The sequence below is a fragment of the Poecile atricapillus genome, chromosome 36 (genome assembly GCF_030490865.1).
Source record: "Poecile atricapillus isolate bPoeAtr1 chromosome 36, bPoeAtr1.hap1, whole genome shotgun sequence".
NCBI lineage: Eukaryota > Metazoa > Chordata > Aves > Passeriformes > Paridae > Poecile > Poecile atricapillus.
In genome coordinates this window covers 1,394,748-1,418,576 of record NC_081284.1, presented here as the reverse complement: position 1 = coordinate 1,418,576, position 23,829 = coordinate 1,394,748, and the positions used below count along the sequence as shown (strand labels likewise).

Sequence of the window (23,829 nt, the reverse complement as noted above, 5' to 3'; positions counted from 1 at the left end):
CCCTTGACCACTTGGACATCAGACTCCCATTTCTGTGTCCTGGGGTCCTTCCAAGTCATGACTGACTTGTGGGATTTCCCTGAGCCATCTGTGAAAACCGTCAGGGCCTGGAGCGGTGTTTTGCTCTGTAATGATTTGGGGACCAAATTAAATGTGGTTTTGAAAAGTCTGTGGCCAGGTGGGTGTATAGAAATTTGGCCTGAATAGCTATCGAGAGCGAACTGAAGGCTCTCATTGGTTTGGAGCAAAGGGTCCAAACTTCCAGTTGCCAATGGGAGGAAGATGCAGGTGAACTCACAGGCTGCAAGAGTGCGGAGACGGACTCTAGCTCTTTTAATGAGTTCAGCCATGATTTCCTGTGGAGTGGTGATAGTCTTAGTGGGCTGGTTATGTGTAAAGATCCACTCAATGATAAGGAGAGGATCCTTCAATGCAGTGTCCCATTGAAAGATGAGCGCGTGTAAGCGCGGGGCCTTACCCAGGACAACCAGCTGGAAGGGCAGGCTGGGCTCATACCGGTGGGCTTGCCGTGAAGACAGGGCCTCCTGGACCTTGGTGATGGATTCTCGAGCCTCTGGTGTGAGGGAGCGCGGTGAATCGAGGGCTTCACTGCCACGGAGCAGGTTGAAGAGGGGTGCAAGGACTTCTGTTGTTACCCCAAGCAGAGGGCGTATCCAGTTGATGGACCCGCAGAGCTGATGCAAGTCCCGCAGGGTCTTGGGGTCATCTTTGATGCTCAGCTGCTGGGGCACGATGGTCCGCTCACGGATCTGGAGTCCCAGGTAGGTCCAAGGGCAGGTGTGCTGGATCTTGTCCTCACGGATCTCAAATCCAGCGTCTTCGATTGTCTGGATAGTTTTTTGTAAAGTCCGGTGCAGATAGTCATCGTCAGCAGCACAAACCAGGATGTCATCCATGTAGTGGAGGATGATGGCATCTGGGAACAGGGTCCTCACCGGTGACAGGATGCGGGCCACGTACCATTGGCAGATGGTAGGAGAATTTTTCATCCCTTGAGGAAGGACTAGCCAATGGTATCTTTTTAAAGGTGCTTGTCTGTTTGGAGAGGGAACCGAGAATGCAAATCTGGGGGCGTCCTGAGGGTGGAGGGGTATGTTGAAAAAACAGTCCTTTATGTCAATGACAGCCAGCTTCCAATCTCGGGGGAGCATTGAAGGGGAGGGCATGCCAGGCTGGAGGGGGCCCATGTCTTCAATGACATCATTGATCTTCCGGAGGTCCTGAAGGAGTCTCCACCTGTCTTTGCCTGGTTTGCGCAGGACAAAGACAGGGGAGTTCCAAGGGCTATTGGTCTCAGTGATGTGGCCCTTGGCAAGCTGCTCTTCTACAAGGGCTTCCAGTGCGCGCAGTTTGGTCTCAGATAGGGGCCACTGATCAACCCACACTGGATGGTGCTGTTTCCAGGTGAGTTGGGGGATGGTAGGCGCGGCGCGCTTCTCAGTGACCCCCACTAAAAATCCCTGCTGGGAATCCTCAGAGAAGCTCCCCATTGGGACAGGAGATCCCGTCCCCGGAGGGTGATTGGTGCTCTCACCACAAATGGCCTGATGGTTGCCATTTGTCCCTCAGGTCCTTCGATGACAATATTCCGTTTGCTCCTCATGGAGGCTGTCATCCCTCCAATTCCTGAAATCATGCCTGCTACAGGTTGTAATTCCCAATTGTCTGGCCACTCGGAGCGAGCGATGATGGTAACATCTGCTCCAGTGTCTATCATTCCTGGGCGCTGAATCCTTTCCCCATAACAAAACATGCTACAGTCCACAATGGGTTTGCAGGAGCCCACAACCTGTGTCCACATAGCGCTGGGGTTGAGGGGAACATGATCTGGGCAGTCACTAGGAAGTAAAAAGGCCTGTGCCACAGGAGTCTGTTCCTTTAAATAATAAGGAGGGTCTATGCAGGTCAAAGAGATGGAAATTTCATCTCCAGGGTATATAGTCTGGACTTCAGGAACAGTCTGAATTTGTCCTGGACAGTTAGTTGGATCCCCAAGTATTAAGATGTTAGAGGGACCGCCTGGTGGTCCACGTTTCCCTGTGGGGACTTTGTAAACACAGTCACCTTTCATATGTAAAGAGAGTCTAGTTACCAGTTGACGCCGGGTTCCCATCTGAAGCGCTCCACCTGCTGGGTTTGATATCGGGGTCCCCGTGGAGGCAGGATGGTGGGTTTGGCAGGAGGGGCGGAGCGGTGCGGCATTTGATTTGATGTCGAAGCGCGGGGCCGTCCCGCGCTCTGCTTGAAGTTTCCCGACTGCCAGTTCTGTCTGGGGAATCGTTGGTGGGCTGGCGGTTGTATAGAATGTCTCTCCGGACAGTCTTTGAAAAAATGTCCAGGCTCACCACAATTAAAACAACAATTTCTATTGGGGTCTGCAGCATAAGCTCCAGATATCGCCTCTGCCACTCCTTTAGCCACTGCAAGTGCCACTGTATTCTCACTTGAGGCAGAGGAGTGTTTGGTGCAGGCTTCAACCATCTGATCTATGGTTGGTTCGGGGTCCAGAGGGAGGGCTCGCAAAACTGCTTTGCACTCCTGATTAGCATTGGCCATTGCTATTTTTACTAATAATTCCTTTTGTGCCTGAGGGCTCTCTATCTGTTTTTCAATGGCTATTTTTAACTTATCAATATACTTAATAAAAGACTCAGTTGCCCCCTGCTTAATATTGGTGAAGCACTGCGTTGGCACTTTATCATCAGGGGTGGTAAAAAGAGATATCTTGGCAGCATTAGCTATATCTTGTAAAGCTGCTTCAGGCAGATCTCGGGCCTGATCTCGGGGCTTTTGGAAATCTCCTTCTCCTGCTAATTGCTCTAAAGTAAAATTGGGTCTGTTAGCATCTCTTGCATAAACATCTGCCAATTGCTTTAAATGTTTTTTCCACTGCCTCTCCCACAACATGTATTCTGCTGGAGAGAGGAGGCAGTTCATAATATTTTTGATGTCATGCGGGACCATGACGTGGGCAGAGAAGGAGGCTTCTAGCAGGTGTTTAAAAAAATGTGAACTCCTGCCATGTTCCTCGGCAGCTTTACAAAGTTCCTGCAGTTCCCTATAGTGAAGGGACTCCCATGCAGCAACCTGTGCCCCTGTCCTGTCTCTCCTCATTATTACAGGAAAGGCAAGTATTTTCTGGGACAGAGCTGAGTTCCCCGCCCGTGTGGCTTCCCTCTGCACCTCGGCCCAGTGATCTTCATACTCAGAATCTGAATAAGAAGATTCACTGCTCTCATCTCCTAGTGGAGATGGGGGGTGCTTGGTGGCAGCGCGGGGCCGGCTCAGGTGTCTAGAGCTGGCCCTTTTGTGGCTGCGTGGGGAAGCGGGGGTGGCCCCGCTCCGGCCGGAGCCGTCCCGACCTCCGGGGCACAGGGACCCTGGAGCGGGCGCGCCGCTGGGGACGGGGCCCCGGCACAAAGGGACAGGAGCGGGGCCCGCGACGGGGAGGGGTTTCCCCATGGATGGGGGAGGGCCCGACGCGGTTACACCCAACGACGCAGTGGGGGTGGAGGAGCCGCAGGACGCGGCAGGAAGAGAAGGGGTGAAGGCGGGAAAGTGGCCATTTTGGGCATCGAGGGCGGGAAAACCGGGGTGGGAGTGGGACAAAATGGCGGGGCTGGCCACGCTGCCGGCGCCATCTGTGCTAACGCTAGGAACTGGGGGGGACACAACCGGGTGTGAGGGCATAGGAGAGAGGGTAGAGGAAAGACCCAGAGCGGCATGGCCACTGCCACTCTGGTGCGGGTAGAGAGACAGTGGGGGGGTGTCAGGGAGACGGCAGCAGCCCTGTGCCTGGGGGCAACGTCCACCCGCCGACTGGCTCTCAGATAGGGAAAGCGGTTCAGGGACACCTGGAGGGGCTGACGGGGTTGGGGGATTTAACTGGGGACCCAAAACTCCCTCTTCTTTTTTTCCCTCTTTTTCCAATGAGAAAATAATATTTTGAAACACAGGAAAAAACTTTGCAACAGAAAAATCCCCTTTAGCTTGAACTGTATATAACTTTCTCCCCACATTATCCCAAAAAATTCCTGATTTAGCAGAGTCCGAATTAATCTTAAAATGCTTAAAAACCCAATGAATAAATCTTTTTAAATCCCCTTTAGAAAACTTAAAATTCCCCGCTTTTAAGGTAGTTACAACTTGGATATAAAAGTCCCTCTCAGGTGGGGTCAGCCTCAATACAGAGGACTCATTCCCCATCCTTTTTCACTCCCCACCCAGCAGTAAAACAGCAAAAAAAAAAAAAAGCCCGAAGAAAAAACCTTTCACAGGATACACTTACAATTTCTCTTCGGCAGATGCCGGCGGGCGAAAACAAAGCTGCTGGGTGGGTGGTCACCTGGGCGACTGGTCCTCAGGGGCTTTCCCTTGCCCCAGATGGTCAGCGAGGGTCCCGGTTGCAGCCTCTTGGATCGCTTCTTGCTAGAACGCAAGCAAGCTTCCTCGAGGGGCGGCGGCTCCAACGGCGGCTCGCCTCGCAGCTGAAGGTGCAGGCGGACGCTTCTTCAGGGCTTCTTCAAAGCCCCACGTTGGGCGCCACTTGCCGCGGCGGTGGAAAGCCTGGAGCACCGCGACTTCTCCAGAAGCAGCCTTGAAAAAGGCTGGCCTGAAGCGCATGCGAGCAGCTTCGAGCAGTCGAGTGATTCTAGCTCAGCTCAGTAATAGTATAGTGATTTCAGCTCAGCTCAGCTCGGCAGCGGCGGCGGCAGGCAACACAGGAAGCAGGGACGAGACAGCTGGTCCAGCGTTCCACAGAGGCACAAGCCTTTATTCAGGCAAAGCTTCGGCAAAGGGTGCCGGTAACAGCGAATCTCCCGAACAGAGGAAAACCCGGGATATTTATGGGGAAGGAGAGGGGCGGGGGGAAGCCCGAGATACCTGTATCGGGGTGGGACAGCAGGGGGAACACCAATGAAACACAACAGTTTAACATAACTAACTCAAAGACCCCTGGGAGCAACATTGTGTCGCTCTTACAGAGAAGTATCTCCTCTCCAGGGGAGGGCCAGTATCTCGGGCCCAGCGGGCTCCTCCGCACCCACACTCAAGTACTTCAGCCAGTGGGGAAAGAGAGAGAGACATGCGGCCGGGAAATTAGGATAAAAAGGAGGCTGCGTCCTCCAAAAATTTGAGAGACCCCAGGGGAATGCCCCATGGCCTCTCCCTTTATTCGAATAAAGTGAAAGGACTCTTCTGTCTCTTTTTAGACATCAACCTCTGGTGTTTGTGGATTAATTTTCCTGACACTTTCATGTCCCCGGTGTGCAGGGGATGGCTCTGGGCAGGGTCCCTGGCCAGGAGCGGGCCCCAGAGCGCCTCTGCCTTTCAAGGGCAATCTCGTCTCTGCTCTTTCTCCTGCCCACCTTGCTTTGCCTCTGCCCGCTGCTCCTGGGGCTGCTCTTGGCCAGGCAGCCTCAGTGGCAGCCAGCACTGGCTGCAGCCCCAGCGGGCTCCCCAGGACAAGGCCCAGCAATTAAGAGGCCAGTGAAAGGCCTGGGCAGCAGCAGAACTCTCAGCAGAGTGATTTGGGCAACCAAGGACTAGCCACAAGTGCACAGCAGCCTCACTGGGAATGTTTCCTGACTGTGAGCAGCCTTTCAAGAAGCTGTTTGAGGCCGAGATCAGCAAAACACTCACCCTTTTCTCTTCCAGCAATACCAGATTCCAGCATAGCACATCCTCAGGAAAAGTGCTCCACCAGCCACAATGGCCATTAACTTAATCAAACACTGTGTTCCCCTGCAGAAAACTCTTCTCATGCTTCTCCAGATATTGTTAGCTTGTCTGGTGGTGCTGGCTGCATCTGTGGGAGCAATGGGCAGCGTGAGCCCATGCTGTGCTCCACTGCTGAGCTGGCAGCACACTGGATACGACCAGGATGGTCTCTGTTTCCCCAGAGCTGGGGCCTGCAGGCACCTTGCCACCCCTTGGCACAGGCTGTGCCACCCAACAGAGCCCAGAAGGCTGAGAGCAGAGCCCAGGGTCAGCGCAGCTGCTTGGGCAGTGGCTCCTTCCAGGGACATGGGCCAAACCCATCCCTGAGCAGCCACTGCCACCCCTGACCGTCCCTGCTCCGTGACAGCTCCCCCAGCACAAGGAGAAAAAAAAACTGTCAAAAAGTTCCTTGGTTTATTCCCACTTCCTGGAGTGTCTTGTATATAGTAATGGTCTTGAGAATCTGATTATTTTCATTTTTTTTTGTTCCATTTTGTTTGTTTTTCTTTGAGACAGATGAGACAGTGTTACTGGTTTTAGATTTGGTAGGTCTGTTTTTTCTCTTAGTATGTTTGTTTTCTTATAAATCCACATGTAAACTTATTTGCAATTAGGTGTTTTTGTTTCCCAAGCAGTTATTTTGACAATCTGTTGTTCACTTCTTAGTTAATTTTCCATATATAAACAATTTTGACTCTGTTTTCATAGGAATAAAAAGGTCTCAGCTGTATTTTTAATTTTGTTGACATTCTCTCTCCCTGCTCCCAGATTTTACTATGATATTTTTGGAAACATCCCTGAGGATAGGTAGAGTTATTTGGGAATTGCATGGCTTAACCTGGGAAATGGATTATTATTTTTTCTGTTCTAAACCTACATTGCTTCAAGCTTCTCAGCCACAGTCCTGATATGTTGCTCATTTCATGGATGCCTGTATGAATTGAAACAATGTTTGTGAGGCAGCTGAAGAGTTCAGACTTCAGGGATTAAATTCCTGGGAGGAAGAGGAGGAAGAAAGTATAAAATCCTATTTCAAAGGTTGTTTTTTCATTTCTAGTATGCCAAGAGTATGGTAAGCTACACCTGTCTTCAAATGTCATTGAATTAGAAAAAAACTCTCTCCAGGGCAAATTATGCAACACTTTGCCTCACAATCCATCAGCCTTAATTACAGTGAGAGGTAGATGTTAATTACAATCGGATTAGAGCAAATCAACATTGTGTGAATGGCAAGGAGAATTTGCTTGTCAACAGATGAATATGTCCCACTGAAGAATGAACAAAATCTGCCTTTACTTGGAAGAAAGTAGACATGGAGCAATGCAGTATTTGGGTTTTATCCAGTGATAAATGGGGCAAGAAGCTGTAACAACTCACCTGTTTTACAGAACACAAGTACTGATAGAGCCAAGAGTGCACCCACCTTGAAGAGATCTGCAGGACATTCCTTTATTTCTTAACAAGGAATGGGCAGCAAAATGCTGGCATTTATGTGAACTGGAAGCCATGTTCCTCTCCTGTTTCTCCTTGAGCACGCTGTTCTTTGAAGACTTCACTGTGCAGCCCATCAATCCTCTCTTGGCCAACAGCTAAATGGCATCACTACCAAAACACAGGTGCCAGCATCATCACCCCAGCATTATTTCAGCACTGCTCTGCTGGTGCACAGCAGCACAGAATGGCTTGGCTTGGAAGGGACATTTAAAGGCCATCGAGTCCAATGCCCTGCAGAGAGCAGGGACACCTTTGGATCAGGTTGCTCAGAGCATGAGCTTGAATGTCAGCAGGGATGGATGCCCACCTCTCTGGGCAACCTGTGCCAGGGTTTCAAAACCCACAGTGTAAAAAATGTCTTTCTAATGTCTAGTCTGAATCTCCCATCTTTTACATTGCAAACATTCCCCCTCAGTCTTGTCACAACAGGCCCTACTAAAAATTCTGTCCCATCTTTTTTACAAGCCCCCTTAAAGTACTGAAAGGTAGCAATCAGGTCTGTGTGGAGCCTTCTCCCTTCCAGGCTGAACACCCCCAGCTATCCCAGCCTGTCTCCAAAGCAGAGGGGCTCCAGCCCTCAGAGCATTCTGTCCCTCCTCTGGACTAGCTCCAACAGGACCATGTCCTTCCTGGGTTGGGCACCCAGAGGTGGATGCAGTACTCCAGGTGGGCTTGCACCAGAGCAGAGGGATGGTGGAATCACCTCCTCCAAGCTGCTGGGCACAGTCCTTTGGAGGCACATGGCTGGCTCATGTCCAGCCTCTCACCCTGCAGCAGCCACAAGTCCTTCTTGGCAGGGCTGCTCTCCATCCCTTCATCCCCCAGCCTGTGGGATCAGCTGGGCTGGGACCGTGTCACAGCCCTTGGACAGAGCTGCAGGGCAGGATGAACTCCCTAGTGAAGAAGGCAGATCCCACCCCCCCCACAATTCCACGCTGGCCATGAGGTCACAGCAGGCTCTGAGGTCACAGAGGTCCCAGAGCCCCGTGGTTGCACAGCACCACAAGGACAGATCTGTCAGTCCTTGACCACGACTGTTGCAGCAGCGGTGGCGACAGCAGCGGTGCTGACATTGGGACAGCGGTGTCAGGACAGTGGTGACAGCAAGAGCTGTGGGACTGGCAGAGGGCAAGGCACCATGGTCCTTGCTCTTCTCCTCCTCCTCCTGCTCCTCCTGGCAGTGACCCTGCCTGACAGGGCTGCCCAGGCTGCTCCGTGGTGAGCATGGTGAGCAGGTTAGCCGGTGGCCTGGCTCCCCTTCCTTGGGACAGTGCTCCCTTCTCCCTGGGAAGTGCTGGGGATGGTTTTCCCCAGGGCTTTAGAGAGGGTTTCCTCTGTGGGAGGGAGAGAGGCCCCAGGGACCCTGGGCTGGTCCTGCCACCCCTCCAGGGATGGTGCACAGATCCTGCAAAGAGGATGGAGAATGACCAGAGCCAGCCCAGAGCTCTGCAGGCCCCTCTGCAGCTTTGGCCATGTCCATTGACATCTGGCTCCCATGGCCTTCCCCCAACCCCCTTGCAGTGCCCAGTCCCCTAAGGCAGAAGGGGATCCCAGCCCACCATGGAATGGTTCTGATCTGTGCTTCCTTCCTGATGAAGGTGGTAGGAAGGCTTCTCCAGCAGCTTGGCTTCATGAAGACTTTCAGCCTCTGGAGCCCCATGCAGGTATGTTCTCACTGTCCCAACAAGGAATAGTCATTGACAACTTGTCAGGAACCAGGTGACAGAAGCTGCTGTGGCTGTTGACTTACAGGTGTGTCTGCAGCGAGGACTTTCCCAGCTCCTTTGCTGGTTGCTGCACACAAGCCCAGCTCCCATCACAGGGGTGAGTGGTGTGTCCCTGCTGATCCCACAGGCTGAGCCTTGGTTTTGTGGGATCCATTCATCTGAAATGGAAATACTCTCTGTTAAGGTCCTCCTAGGGGGAGGAACAAACCTACAGGAGACAAGAGGATGAGTGGTCTGGAGAGATGCCGTGGTGGGTCCATGTCCCTCAGCCTTCTCCTGAGACTCAGCAGCTGGGGGCTTTCTCTGCACATCTGGACACGCCATGCCCGGCACAGAGGGAAGGGATCCATGGCAGCCTCTCTGCCCCACTGCTGCTTTCAGGCCTTGCAGGGCTGTTTCCCAGTCTGGCCTGGCTGCAGCTTCTCCCCAGCCTCTGCAGGAAGGCATTTGGCATCAGCTGACAGGGATCCCAAACTGCAGCACAGGCCATGAACACCCTGAGATCCCCTGCAATTTCCCAGTCTTGGAGTAGATCTGGAATGGCAGCTCTTTAGAGGAGGGAAGGCCCTGTCCTGGCTCCAAATCTTGGATGACTTCCTGAACCTCATCCATGACTTTGACAAGTATTGCCTCCTGAAGATGCCACCTTCCTGTTGGGAAAAGCCCCACCTGATCCATGTGTCCCTCTTCCTTTCTCCAGAGATGGAAGGAGAGGCTGTGCTGAAGGTGGCATTTCCCAGAGGAAACAGTGGCTCATGAAGAACCTCTGCTGCAGGAAGGGAGGCCATGCCTGGCACAGTCCCAGGAAGTAAGTTTGCAGAGGGAAATCAAGGCAGAGCCATGGTTTGTTAGGACTTGCTCGATCCTAATGAGCCCCATGGTGCATTTGGGGCAGAGCCCTTGAACCTCAGTGCCTGAGGGGAGATTGCACAAACCTTTCCAGGAGTCCAAGTCAGAAAAAAACCCAAAGTATCTCATTTCATTAATGGGTCCCACTGAGGTCCATCCCCAACACAGGCTCCTCATAGACTTCTTGGAGGAGAAAATTAGAGGCCAAGATTGCATAAAAACCTCTCAGAGAGACTCAGTGTTGAAAGGAAAATCCAAAGTAGCCGAAGAAACCCTGAGTATCTCAAAGTATTGATGAGCCCCTCTGAGTGTCAATGCAAAGCTCCCAAGGGACTCATTAAAGCAAATAATTTGGGCAATGATTGCACAAACTTCTCAGAGATTCAGTGTGGGAAGGAAAAAGGAAATTACCTTAGGGACCTGAAGTACCTTGAAGCATTAATGAGCCCCACTGAGTGTTGTTACTGACAAAGCCTCTCAAGGGACTAATTACAGCAGATAATTGGATGCCAGGATTGCACAAATCTCTCAGAGACTCCAAGGCAAAAGCCAAAGTGCTTTGAAAAAGCTGCAGTCCCTGGGAGCATGAAGGAGCCCCCCAGGGCCATTCCTGAGCAAGGCTCCCCAGGGACTCCTTCCAGCAGATCCCTGAGGCCACTGGCATGTGGGCTAGGGGGGATGCTGAGGGCAGGCCAAGGGGGTGACAGTGGCCAGCCTTGCTGGGGCTGTGCCAGGAGGCCCCAGGGCCTCAGGACAAGGTGTCTCCTCACAGCCCTTGCTGGCACAGAGGCTGCTGTGGCCCAGGGCACCAAGACTTGGCTTCTCTTTGTCCCCACCTGTCATCAGTGCCTCCTGTTCTCTGCCCTGCCTGGAGCCTGGGGACACTTTCTCAGTGCTGTCCCTCAGTGGGACCCATTAAAGGTAAAAGAAACTTTGGAGTTGGATTCTAACTCAGAGTTCTTGAGAGGTTTCTTCCCCTCCCTCTCAGGGACTGATGTTCAGGGCCTCAGCACAAAGCCCCAAGAGGGTCATTAAAGTCCTGCTGCTGTGTCTGTGCTGCTGAGCTGGGCCAGGCTCCCGGCACAGAGGATGATCCTGAAAACTAGGAAAAGCTTCAAAAGCACATTTCTCTTGCTCAGCAGCTCTTCTCCCAGCCCAGCAGAACTGGGGCACTGCCTGCAGCCACCTGGGCACAGCCCAGAGGCACAGAGAGCTTCAATCAGTCAGGGCTGGGAAGGTGCTGAGAAGTGCCTGGGGCACAATCCCTCCCAGCCCTTGACACAGGAAGCCTCTGGCTGCAGAACAATGCAGCTGCAGCTCCTGGAGCCATCTCCTAAAGCTGGAACATGCCAGTGCCTACAGACCCTGTGAGTACAACTCTGAGTATTTGTGGTGTAGGGGAGGTGAAGGCTCATGAAGCTCTGACATGCTGAGGGCTTCTGATCAGTCATAGAATATTTCCAAGACAAGGATTTTGATAAAAATGAGGACATTTCCTAAGACTTTGTATTCAGTTTCCTACCATTGAAGAAAGGCAGGGAGGTTGGGGACAAATAATAAAGGTATTATGAATTTTGACAAGTGCCTGAGACATCCAAACTGTTACTTTTGGTGATCAATAGGCTCATGGGAGATTCACAATATGCATTGAGCCACTCTGCCCATGGACAGCACCAGCATCACCTTTCCTGGACCCATCAGCCTTAGTCTGAGCTGTCCTTTCTCCAAGCTGCAAACAGAACCTGCCCCCAGCCAGAGCCCTGCAAACAGGCAGGGTTCTGTCAGGGCAAGGAGAGTGCACAGAGATTTGGGATCTGTGGGTGCTGTCAGGGAGAGATCAGACACAGGGAAACACCTGCAGGAGGAAAATTTCCAGGAAGCAGAGAGAAGATCAGAAGGAGAGTAAACAAAAGCCCAGCAATCCTGTGGCAGAGAGAGTTTAGAGATGTCCATAGGAGCCCCTGCAGTGCAGCCCCTCCCTCTGAACAAGCCTCCTCCCTCCTGTCCCCCCAGCACAGCTTCTGCCCTCAGGGCCGGGCTCCCAGCTGTGAAGCCCCTCCTGTGCAGGCAGAGCTGCAGCCCCTCCATGTCCTTCCTAAATTGGGGGCTCAAAAATGGACACAGCACTCGAGATGAAGCTCAACCAGTGCCAAGCATAGGGGAAGAATCCCTGGCCTGGTCCTGCTGGCCACACTGTTCCTGATCCAGGCCAGGAGCCATTGGCCTCCTTGGCCACCTGGGCACACTGATGGCTCATGCCCAGCCTGCTGTCCATCAGTGCCGCAGGTCCCTTTCTGCCTGCCTGCTGTCCAGCCACTCTGTCCCCAGGCTGGAGCACTGCAGGGGTTGTTGTGGCCAAAGTGCAGGACCCGGCACTTGAACTTGTTAAACCTCACATTGTTGGGTTTGGCCCCTGGATCCAGCCTGTCCAGGTCCCTGTGCAGAGCCCTCCTACCCTGCAGCACATCAACACTCCCAGCCAACTTGGTGTCACCACGGTTCCATGGGGCCCTAGAGTGTCACAATGGTCTCCATGATTCCATCAGGCCTCCCATCCATCCATCTTTGGATTATACTGGGAGTGACTGGACTCATACTGGGAGTATCTGAGAGTGACTGACAACATACCTTGCACATCATCCCCCATACTGGGGGTGACCGGGAGCAACTGGGAGCACACTGGGGGCAAATGGCATCATACTGGGACTGACTGGGTTGATCTAGCCAGAGGCAACTGGGACCATCCTGGGAGTGCTGGCATGTGACAAGGATCATCCTGGAGATTACTGGGCTCATATTGGTGTTGAAAGGGAGTAACTGGGATCTCTGAACACCACAGGTTCCTTTCCCACTCACTGAAGAAGGAGCTTTGCAGTATCCATGTGTGAGGTGACCTTCACCTGAACCAGACGCTGTTAGGAGAAAAAGCTGCCTGTGCTGGAAACTCCCACACAACAAGTCAATGCCAAGAGAGAGCATTTTCCTTTCACAACTTCCCTCCTGGAGCCACAGTCCTTTTGGATCACACAGCAAGCAAGAGAACAGCACAAAATATTAGGCTGTGTAATATTTGGCTGGACCAGCAAATGGAGGGGGTGCCAGGGTCCACTGCCACAGACTCTCCTCTTGGGGAACAGAATCCCCCCAGTCTCCATTCCAGATGCTGTGCACACCCTGCTGGCTACAAACAACCCCTTTTTTAAGATGTAACTTTTCTCTACAAAATCCTTTTTCTGCTTCTCTGTTTCTGCTGTATCTCTTCTGTATTTTTCTTTTTGTTCTTGGATTTCTCAGCCTCCTTTGGACTGAATTCTTTTGGCATCCTCCCTTGTGGGGAGCCCTGCTTATCTCAGTTCTTATGATTCGAAGAAAACTCCTGAGCTCGTTAGAATCTTGTTTCTCGTGTTTATTAAAAGGTCATCACAAAAATTAACAGGTCTCTCCAGGCTGGCTACACAAGGTTAATCTTTGCAATCTGGTACATTTCTTTCTTCTGATGGTACAAACAAGGCCTTGTGGCACGCTTCGTGTCTGATGCACAAAATGTCTCCGAAATACGCAGTTCTTTTATCTTTATACCTATTTTTACCCAATTAACAACAGACATGTATATTATTTTTCTTAGTGGCCCAATGACCCATCACCTCTGTGATGCACTGCGGCATTTTCCATCCAACCATTTCCTATTACCAAAAAACCACTAGGAGAAGAACATGAAGAAGAAAGAAGAAGGACAAGAGACAACACCCTGAATCCTCCATCTTGTCTCCTGTTCTCTAAACTAACTTTTTCACCCAGTGATTTAAAAAAACTTTCTCATCTACACACTTACACTTTTAGCTTTTTCTATCCAACTTCAAAATTTGTTTTCATGTATCACCATGAAAACATGATCATGATTTTCATATAATATGAAATTTACTGTTTTTCTAGATCTTATACCAAAGTATCAGAGACAAGGGCACACACTCTGTATTACAAACTCCAACAGACTCTCCTCTTGGGGAACAGAACCCCCCCCAGGCTCCATTCCAAATGCTGTGCACACCCTGCTGGCTAGAAACAAACCCTTTTTTAAGAAGCTGATGGCAGGAGCTCTCCCAAACAAATGGAATCTAAATGGCAATTTTCTTTCAAAATCACCTCCATTCCAAAAGAAGAATGGAAAGCCCACAGCAATCCCAAAGGCACATATGGTGCACCTGGGGAAAACCTCAACTTAGGGGCTGAGTGGGTGAAAAAATAAGAAGCCACAGTGTCCAGAGTGAAAAGTGCAGTAAGCACTTGCTGGATCATTTTGGCTGTGCTGCACATGTCTGCAGACTGTCTGTCCCCCTGCCAGGACAGAAGGACACCTGTCAGGGGCTGGGCTGGCTGCTGAGAATGCCTCAGGCAGGAGGATCCTCAGGCAATGAGCAGGCACCCAGAGCCGCTCTGACACTGAGGCCTCTGTGCCCCACAGCAACGGGAACACCACAAGGACACGGCAAAGTTCCTGTGACATCACAGCAGCAGCTCACCCAAAAACCTCCTGGAAGGTTCTCCTGGGTCACCAAGGAGCACAAAGGATCCTCAGACGACACAACCTATTGCCCTCCAAAGGATCCAAGAGGAACTCAGAAAATGCAGCAAATCAGGACACCCCACAATGAAATGCAAGTTTTGGTCACTGATGCTTCTGATTAAAACCAGCAAGGCTTGTTCCCTCTGGGATCTTTGTTCTAGTTCTAAAAACAAATAAGGTTCTCTGCTGTAAATGTACAGAAAGAAGGAACTTGGGGAAAAGAAGGCCAAGAGTGCCAAAGCCTTGTGTGACTTCTTGGACATCCTGTGGCTGAGGGTGTCCAAGGCAATGGACTCACAAGTGGGGTCCCTGCCCTCCCGACTGACAGCTGCCATCTCTCCTTCAGCCCCACACGTGTCTCAAACAACCTCCTGTCAAGGGCCTCCATCCACACATTCCATCACCAGCCAGAGATGCTCATCAATGAGGTCACCCAGCATCCCTGAGGCCACAGCAGGGAGTGCTCCTGGCATCTGGTAGAGCACTGGCTTTCCTGGGATACTTCTGGTGTCTGTGGCTGAGAGGAGTGGGGTGGATGGAACCGGGATGGGTCACAGATCAGCAGCCCCACTGCAAGCAGTGCTTTCTCCTGCTGTGTGGGGACCGTGTGGTGACTGATATTGGGACTGCTCTGGCTTTGGCTCCTGCAGAGCACACAGTGGGTCAGACACTGGGCTGAGGGAAGGGGTGCCATGGAAACCCAGCACAGGCATTTCTCTTTGGGGAGGGGGTTCTGCGGGGAGAAAGGAGAAGAAGAGACTTTCCTGTCTCCTGAGATTCCCCCTCTTCCTTCAGCAGCCATATCGCAATCCATCAGTACAAGAGTTCATTAGATCACTTCCCTGCCAGGGAGCACAAGGCACTCAAAACTGAACCCTGCCAGAGCCCAGCCCTGCCTGCCCATTTGGAGGGTGTGGGGGAATGGAATCCAGCTGGAGTTGACCCTCAATGATACTTTGCCACTTGTGGGTTTCTCACAGCCTTAGAAGGGGTTTGAGATCTCCGTCCCCAACACCTGCTCACCCTTCAAGTGCACACACGTGCCTGGGGGCAATTCAGGTTCCCTGGAGTGGTGGCTGCTTCCCTTTGAAACAGAAGCTGTTGCCTTTTCTGGTATGCTTAACTCCCTTCTAACTATTAGAAAGTGGGTGAGTAAAAAAAATGTCCCTGAAGGAAAGGGACCAGAACCCTGGGAAAAAAATGAAAGAAGTCTGAATTATAAATGAAATCTCTTTCATTTATTTGTATATTGCTAATCTGTTAATACAGACAAGAGCATATTACTGAGCAGGGTGCTGGGATTTGGGGCTTTATTTCTTGTTATTGTATTTCTTAATATTTAATAGTATACCTATTCATTTTTAGACTTTTAAATCTTCGACATTAATACGAATGGCAAGATGTCACTCACTGGGAAAATTCCTTTGCTCTTCCAACCAGGATTAAACTGTACACTTGACTCCAAGTTGCCAGTGCATTCTAAAGATGGAAAATCCTGTTAATGCTGGGTTTGGTGTGGTTTGGAGCTGGGGAAGGGTCTCATCCCCTCCCAGAGGTGCCCCAAGCCTGCTCTGCTGCCACGTCTGCACTCACAGCCCCTCACGGCTGCCCTGCCCTGGGGACATGGTGGGACCCCCTCCTGCCAGGGCTGAGGCTCCTCATGGCCCCTCACAGCCCCTCACAGCTCCATGGAACTTCTCATGGCCCTGTAGAACCTCTCATAGCCCCTCACAGCCCTTCATTTCCCCTCACAGCCCCTCACAGCCCCAGGCGCGGGGCTCCTCCCAAAGGAGAAGGGGTCGGGCCCTGCTTGTTCTCCTTTTATTTCCGTCCCTTCACAGCGCCGAGTAAAGAAAGGCTGAATGGAGCCTTTCCCCAGCGTTTCCCTCAGGGTTCATTGCGGGCTGAAGCTCTGTGCTGGCGCTGGCCCGAGCACCACCATCCCTGCAGCCCCCAAGGCCTTTGCTGTCCCCCCGTGTCCATTCCCTGTCCCCGAGTCCCGCCCGGCTCTGGCAGCAGCAGCAGCCGCAGCGCAGCGGGCGCCGGCCCGGCCCGGCCGGGGCTCCCGGCCAGGAGCAGCAGCAGCGCCGGCCCTTCCCACCTGCTCCTGCCTCGGCTTCCCAGGGCTTTTTCCAGGGCAATTCTGGACTACAGCAACAATCCCCCACAAACAGCCCTCAGGCTTCCTCAGGGCCCGCCTCTGCTGCCCTGAGCCAGCCCTCAGAGGAAGAAAGGATCGGGTTCCAGCGCTGTTTTCAGCTCTCTTTTTCTCACCCTGAGGTGACAGCAGGAGGCTCTTGGTGCCTTGGCCTTGGACATTGTAGATCTCATCTGCTCTTGTCCCTCTTCTGCTTGGCACCTGAATTTGAGTTGCAGGCATCAGGAGTAGCAGATCTTGAAATGCTCTCAAGTCCCTGAGCACTAAGTTGAGGGGAATGAAAGCCACACAGCTGACATTTGCAGTGCTCAAACACAGCCCTGTTGCTGCTGCTGCTGAAATCGAGTCAACTGACAGAGGCCATCACACAAATTGCCTCTGCAGTGGCAAATAAAATGGAAAAATACACCAGGAGAAAGGAAAACCAGAACTTGTCGCTTCATTGCTTCTTCCGAGCAACAGCAGAAAGTGGAGATGCCCAGAGGTATTTCCAGCTGCTGCTGATCCCAGCTGGAGCCCAGCCTGCTGCCCAGTCCCAGTGGGAACCTGAGCCCAGCCCGGGCAGCTCCCGCAGTGTCGGGAGCTCAGCGCACGCGGGGCAGGCCCAGAGCCCCGGGCACGGCCGCCCATTGCGGGGCAGCGGCACAGACGGAATGTCCTGGGGCCCAAACCTCCTGCTCCTCACACACAGCTCCCATCGTCCTCCCCCTCCTCCTCTCCTGGCATGGCACAAATCCCAGCTCGGAGGAGGCTTCCCAAGAGAGGCCTCAGGCTCCTGTTTCAGCCTGAGTGTCCCTGCAGAGGAACAGGGCACCTTTCAGGCACTTCCACAAGCTCCAGGTTCTCATTTCCTGGGGATTCTGCCATGCAAATAGCCTTGCTAAAAAGGACAAAAGCAAAGGGAATGAATTGGGAATAATTAGGAAAAAATGACCCTTCTTAACAGACAAACTTCACCAAGACATTCCCTGCATTTGTCCTTTTCACATTCTCTCATCTACTGAGAGGTCCAACTTCCCATGTTCTGGTTCTTATCATCCACTGATTGTGCTCTTGATTTCTCCCAGTGCAAGAGATGTAGAATCCTCTCAACTGAACACACAAACAAACTCCCTCTGTCATCCCATTTTCATGTTCCAGATCACTTTCAAGATGTCCATGGGGCTATTGGAATGATGAGCTCTCCACTGCTGGCTACAGGCTCTGGAGATCCTTTCTCCACATTCAGCCAGGCTTGTATTCCCTAACAATTCCTGGCAGCTCATCATGTTTTCTTCGGGTAGAAGAGTAACAATGAAAACCGTACCAATGGCACAACTCCCCAGTCCACAAAGAAAAGCAAGAACAAGTTGTCAAGTTCTTCAAATATTTGTCCTGCATTGCTGCAAGAGTTGTGTTGCACACACAGTGTGGGAAGCCAAGAGAAGCTGCAGCTGGGGGCACATCTTGGGACAGGAGCTGCACGTCGTTCTCCAGGACAGGTTTTTGGAAAGAACAGACAGGACTGTGGAGAAGATTTTAGGAAAATTGAAACAGCTTTTTTAAGAAATGAAAATAAAACCAAAGGAAACGACCAGCATCTTTTTCTCTATTTATTTTTATGTTTCCCTTTTCCATCTTGCACTAGCTCTCCATCCCATTCATTCCAAATGGATCTCACCTCTAAGATCTGAGACTTGACAAGTTTTAGACACTGTAAAATACCATGAGCTACACCCAGTTTGCCTTCCCCTGTTCTTCTTGGAAAGCAATGCTGGAGACACAAGTGCAGTGCTTGGGTCAGGTACAAATTCTGCATTCAGGGAATGTGCTCAGACAGTGTTTGATGCTCAGCAGGGACAAGGCACAGCAGCAGCCAAGGGCATTGCTGTGCCCCTGTGCAGGAATCAAGACTCTGGCTCTTGGCTCAACACGGCAAAGTTCCCTTGTTTGGCCAAGCTCAGGGGCTGCCCGGGGAGCGCGGGGCTCGGGGCAGGGCCGAGCGGGCAACGGACAAACGGCCCCGGGGACAAACGGCCCCGGTGCTTCAGTTGCAGCGGAGGCAGCAGCGGCAGCGGCAGCAGCAGCGGCAGCAGTGGAAAAAGAGAAAGCAGCGAAAGAAGTCACGTTTTCGACCCTCCCTATCTTCTCTTCTCCCTCTCCCGCTGTTCCACCCTCCCTCCCTCGGTCCCTCACCCACTCCCGATCTCCCTTTCTCTGTGTTCCCCTCTTCTCCCAGTTCTCCTCTCCCCTTGCCCGCCCGGGACATGCCCCCAGCCCGCCCCTGGCCCCGGCCCCGGCCCCGGCCGCGGCGCCGGCGCCGGCCCCGGGCGTCCCGCCTCCCTCTCGCCTTAGCCCGGCTCCGGCCGAGCTGGCGCTGGCGCTTCTGGGCGGGCCTCAGTGCCTGGGGCTGGGGCGGTATCACCGCCCTTTGGCTCCTCCTGCTCCGAGCCCTGCCCCAGCCCTGGCCCCGGCCCTTGCCACGGCTCCTCCTGGGGTCCGCGGAGAACACAGGCGGTGCAGCCGTTGCCGCCGCCTCCGCTGCGGCTTCCCCGGCCCGAGCTCCGCCGCTCGGCAGCGCGGCCGCTGGCCCCGAGCCGCCGCTGTCGCGTTGCAAGGAGCGGACGCCTGCGGATGCTCGGCCCGGGGAGGTCGGGGAGCGCTCGGGGGCCGTTCCTGGCCCCGGGCCAAGCGCTGACGGCCGCGTCTTGCCCCCAGGGAATGCGCACAAGGGCCCGAAGGAGCGGTACCGAGTGGGTTCGTTGCTGGGGCGCGGCGGATTCGGCAGCGTCTTCGCAGCCACGAGGCTCTCGGACCGTGCTCCGGTGAGCAGCGGGGCCGGCGGCGGGCAGAGCAGGATGGGGAGAAGGGGGCGGAGGAGAAGGCGGGGCCGCTGCGGGCGGGCATCGAGCTCAACCTTCTGCTGCCCCTTGCTCGCAGGTGGCCATCAAAAAGGTGCCGCGGGATCGCATCCGGCGCTGGGGCGAGCTGGTGAGTGAGCGGGGCCAGCGGCAGAAGCCGGGGCGTGCCGGGCGGGGATAAGCCGGGGCCCGGCAGGGTGGGAGCCGCCGGGAGCCCTGCGGGGAGAGCGGGCGTGGGGCCAGCGGGGCGTGCAGAGCATCCCGGGCTGGCTGAGGGGTCACAGAGCCCTGGCACGGGCTCAGCCCCACTGACGGCACCGTGCTTCTCCCCCAGCCTGATGGTACACGTGCGCCCCTGGAGATTGTGCTGATGGACAGGGTGTCCTCTGGGTGTGCTGCAGTGATTCAGCTCCTGGAGTGGCTTGAGCTGCCCGACAGCTTCTTGTTGGTGCTGGAGCGTCCGCAGCGGTGCCAGGACCTCTCGCATTTGCTGGCAGAGCGGAGGTTCCTGCCGGAGGAGGAGGCGCGGGGGCTGTTTTGCCAGGTGCTGGAGGCCGTGCAGCACTGCACCAGCTGCGGGGTCCTGCACAGGGACATCAAGCCCGAAAACATCCTGCTGGACCTGGCCACGGGGCAAGTGAAACTGATTGACTTTGGCTGTGGCACCTTCCTCCAAGACACAGCCTACACCCGATTTGCAGGTGAGCCCTTGCAGGGGATGCTCCTGGGCATCTCTTGGCCCAGCGTGGGTGTGGCACCGGGCCTTCCCCTGTTGCTGCAGGGATGGGATTAATACTTGAGCCAAGTTGATTTGGGTAGGGGTTGTGAGAGGGGCCAGCTCCCAGCCCTGCTGACAGCCTTCAGCACCCACTATGCCCTGGGCTGGGGCTGGGGCAGGCAGCCTGACAAAAACCCCCATGGGGGTAGCAGAGATGGGAGTGTCTGACCCCGTTTGGTGTGCCAGCAAGGAAGGTCTTGAACTCCTCTGCTCCCCAAATTTGCCCTGGCTTATTAACAATTTTTTGGAGGCCATGCAGGCAGGGAGGAGAGTGGGTTTTCTCTACCACTGGGTGGATTTTCCATTTGTGGGTCATGGTTGGGCCTCCCCAGTGCTTCTGCTGCCCTCTTCCAGCAGCAGTGGCTTCATTTGCAAGCCCAGGTTTGTACACAAGTGCCAGGTGCTGGTGAGAGGGCAGCAGGTCACCCCATGTGCCTCTGGGGCAGCCCCCACATGCCCAGGGATGCTGGGGTGAGTCTCTGGGAGCAGCAGCATCCCCCTGATGAGCTCTGTCTGTGTTCCACAGGAACCTTGTCCTACAGCCCACCAGAGTGGTTCTACCAGCGATGCTACCACGGCCAGGCAGCAACCATCTGGTCCCTGGGGCTCCTGCTGTACCAGCTGGTGACAGGGAAGCACCCATTCAGGAAGGGCCAGCAGATCGTCTGGGGGCAGATCTTCTTCCCGCGACGGCTCTCCCAAGGTGGATCCTCATCTCTGGGCACGGGGGGAACACCAGTGTTGGGAGACAGCAGTGGGCTCATGAGCATCCCCCACTCGCAACTGCTGAGGAGGTGGCACATGTCCTGCTCTCCTGCAAACAGGGAATCCATGGGGAATTTAGGCCCAACTCTGGGCACACCCAGCATGGCCTGGGCACAGGAACGGGGGTCAACTTCTCCAAGTGACCGGAGATTCCTGGTTTCTCTCTTTAGAGTGCCAAGATGTAATTAAGAGATGTTTGTCCATGCAACCCTTGGACAGGCCATCCTTAGAAGATCTCTGCCAAGATCCTTGGATTCAGGGTCTTCATCTGCCCTAGAAGATGGGAGAGATGTATGTGCACAGTTGGATCCAGGGGCCTGGCAGGTAACAACTCCACCCATCTCTTGGCAATCAGTGGCAGAGCAAAGCAGACTGTTTTTGTCCTGCCTGTAGCTCTGAGCAGGGGTCATTAGAAGGGAACACACAGCTCTTGGGCTGGAGCTGAGCTGGAGACCTGGTGTGGCAAGCACTGGTGGCCACCATCCCCCCTGGTTTTGCTTGTCTGGTTCACTGATGGCTGGGGCCCTGGGCAGAGCACTGACAGCCTGGTCTGGCCCCTAGGGAAGGAGAAGGAGCCCCTGGAGAAGCTGTACCAGGTTTGGCTGCTGCGGGAGACACCAAGGACAACCGTAAGGATGACAATGTCTTCATCCATGTGGCCAGCTGAAGATGATCAACTTTGATTCTGGCACCTTCTTCAAAGACACACTCCATGCCCAATTTGCAGGTGAGTCCACAGCCAGGAGATGCTCCCAGATCTGGGTATGGCACAGCTTGGCCGGCTTCCCCCTTTGCTGAGGTTGATGCAACCAATTCTTCAGTCAGCTGCCAGTCTGCTTTGTGTCTCTGGGCAGCTGCTGAGGGGCTGGATCTGCCGTGGCTGGCTGCAGGCTGGGCACATGTCCTGCCCTCCTGCTCTGCTCCCAAAGGCAGCAGTGATGGGCAGCTTTGGGCCCAGCTCTGAGCATGGCCAGCATGGCCTGGGCACCGTGGGTGGCTGGGACAAGGGGACAGGAGCCTTGAGCTGACGGGCGGTTTCTGATTTCTCTCCTTGCAGCCGGGCTCTGCGGATGCTGAGGCTGCTCTGGGCTCTGCCAGGGCTCTGCTGGGCTCAGCCCCAGGCACAGCTGGGCTCGCTGTGCCCTCACATTGCTCTGACAGCTTTGCATCAGAGGAGCCCGTTCCCAGCACACCACCTGAGCTTTCTGCTTTTGCAGGTGAGTGAGACTCTCGTGCAGGCCAAGAGATTGCAGTTAGGGACACACATCCAATTGGCAAGAAGCCAAACTCTCCCCAGTCCCAGCTGAATGCCTGGATCTGCACAGGATGTTTTCTGTGTCCCACTCTTCCTTTCTTTTTGGCTGGAATTGTGCAATTGCACTTTCTTCCTCCTTTAGAATGCCACTGCTGTGTTCCTGAGGCGGTGCAGTCTGGAGCTGATGGATGAAGAATTGCCCTTCTGCAGTTCCAAACCAGAGCCAAAAGCTGTAAGTGGGACTTTGCATCTTTAAGAAACCTTGAAGGTTTGAAAGGGAATGTGCAGTTCATTCACAGGGTGAGAAGGAAGGGCATCTTGTAGAGAATTTGGGGTTTGACAGAGTTTAGATTCCCAGTGCTGCTTGGAGCTGGCAAGGCGCAAAGCATTTTCGTATTCCTTCACACCAATTTCACCACAATTTAAAATAACAATAATGGAATCAAACCCCAAAAGCTTTTTAAGAATGGTTACTGAGGCCAGTAAGATGCATCATGCCAACAGCACATTTACAAAGTAAATAACTGAGTTTTATGTTTCAAAAGACCAATTACCACTTAATTCAAAGTTATAGAAGATTTTTCACTGCACACTTGGGTTCTGTTTTTATCTTTCATATTTTACAGTAGTTTTTTTTTCTATTTCCTCTCTTTTCTTCTTTAAAACAGAAAACATGCTGTAAAAAAGGCATGCCCTTTGCTCTGGGTTCCCGTGTGGAGCAGCTCCCTTCCCGCTGGCTGAGCTGCTCAGGCAGAGCCCGGCAGCTCCCCGCCCTGCAGGGCTGAGGCTTTTCCCCGTTGCTGGGCACAGACTGATGGAGCAGCAGTGCTGAACATGGGCACACACAGAGGGACCAGAGCAGCTGCCTTTGTCCACCTGAAGCTCCAAGGCCAAACTCTGAGCAGGCACGGCTGGAAGAGACTCGCAGGCTCCCTGTTGGCTCTGCTGCCCCACTTGTGCCCGGCCCAGCTCTGCGTGAGGCAGAGGGAGAACAAGGGGCAGCTCCCTCCCAGCCCCAGCATCGGGACCCCTCCAGTCCCGGGCCTTGGGGCACTGTCAGCACCTGCTGCTCCAGCCACGGCTTCTGCTGGCACTGCCAGCAACAACCAAACTGGGGCTGGTCCCGAGGGAGCAGCAGCAGTGCCTGGATCTGATCCCTCAGTCTGGGGCAGGTCTGGACAAATGATTGCAGCATCAGCACCAGGACCAGCAGCAACAGCACCAGCAGCACCGGAGCACCAGCACCAGCAGCAGAACCAGCAGAACCAGCAGTACCAGCACCACCACCACCGCCAGCAGCAGCAGCAGCAGAGCACCAGCACCAGCAGCAGAACCACCAGTACCAGCACCACCACCAGCAGCGGCAGCACCAGCTGCACCAGCAGTACCAGCAGCAGCAGCAGCAGCGCCACGAGCAGCACCAGAAGTTTCAGCAGCAGCAGCACCAGCAGCAGCAGCACCACCAGCATCACCACCAGCAGGACCAGCAATACCAGCACCACCACCGCCAGCAGCAGCAGCAGTAGCAGCAGAAGCTGTACCAGCACCAGCAGCAGAACCAGCAGTACCAGCACCAGCACCACCACCGCCAGCAGCAGCAGCAGCAGAGTACCAGCACCAGCAGCAGAATCACCAGTACCAGCACCACCACCAGCAG

The 23,829-nt window shown here is 53.9% G+C and overlaps 1 pseudogene; it reads left to right on the top strand.

Annotated features, from left to right (window-relative positions):
• Positions 1–753: 753 nt before the first annotated feature.
• On the top strand, positions 754–21,584 carry LOC131591000 (serine/threonine-protein kinase pim-1-like; annotated as a pseudogene).
• The last annotated feature ends 2,245 nt before the right edge of the window (positions 21,585–23,829 follow it).